Genomic DNA, 582 nt, shown 5'->3' with positions numbered 1-582 from the left:
TTCAATTAAGAAATTATAGAAGTGACATCACAACAGAACCAGAGGAAATTACATTGGTAATACTGGAATAATATGAACAACTATACTCTGTTAAATCAGGAAACCTAGAGGAAATGAACAAATTCCTTGATACTCATGTGCCATTCTGATTGACCCAAACAAATGGAGCACACTTGAACAGACCCAACAAAAAAGAAGAAATTGAAAAGGTTATAAAAAGACTTCCCCATGAGAAAAGTCCTGGAACAGATGGCTTCACAGCTGAATTCTACCAAACTTTCAGAGATGATTTAGCACCCATTCTACTGAAATTATTTCTAAGTATTGAAAAACAAGGAACACTTGCAGAGTCACTCTGTGAAACAAGAATGTCCCTAATACCAAAACCAGTCAAAGATATTACCAAGAAAGAAAACTATAGACCAATATCTCTCATGAATATAGATGCAAAAATCCTTAACAAAATCCTAGCCAATAAAATCCAAAAGCACATTAAAAAACTAATTGATCATGACCAAGTGGGATTCATAACAGGTTTGCAAGGATGGTTCAACATAAGAAAAACCATCAGTGTAATTCACC

Source organism: Elephantulus edwardii, unplaced genomic scaffold (assembly GCF_000299155.1).
Source record: "Elephantulus edwardii isolate Elephantulus edwardi_28Jun2011 unplaced genomic scaffold, EleEdw1.0 scaffold00168, whole genome shotgun sequence".
Classification (NCBI taxonomy): domain Eukaryota; kingdom Metazoa; phylum Chordata; class Mammalia; order Macroscelidea; family Macroscelididae; genus Elephantulus; species Elephantulus edwardii.
This window is presented reverse-complemented; position numbering follows the sequence as displayed.